Consider the following 388-nt stretch of genomic DNA (forward strand, 5'->3'; position numbering starts at 1 on the left):
TATATATCAGGGCAGGCGTGATGGCTCAGGAAACTAAGCACCTGCTTAGGGAAGTACAGAGACCTGAGTTAGATCCCTGCTCTCTCATGCCATGCTGGCCCGGCCCCTGAGGCGTGCTGAGCCCTTGACTGAGTCTGGGCATGGTGGCTTATGAGTATAATCCCAGTGCTGGGGGGTCTGAAAACAGAAGGATCACTACGAGTCTAAGCAGCATAGTGAGACCCTGAACGCACACAAAAAGCAATATAGATATCTCCAATTGTTAAATAATCATCATACCTGCCTGCAAAATTATTTAAAAGACAAGTTAGGTCATTTGTGTAAACCATATCTATTTTCATTCATTGGCTATCTTCACTGAACCTAAGTTTCACTAAGATTAGTCCCT

The sequence above is a fragment of the Octodon degus genome, unplaced genomic scaffold (genome assembly GCF_000260255.1).
Source record: "Octodon degus isolate 3935 unplaced genomic scaffold, OctDeg1.0 scaffold00041, whole genome shotgun sequence".
Lineage (NCBI taxonomy): Eukaryota > Metazoa > Chordata > Mammalia > Rodentia > Octodontidae > Octodon > Octodon degus.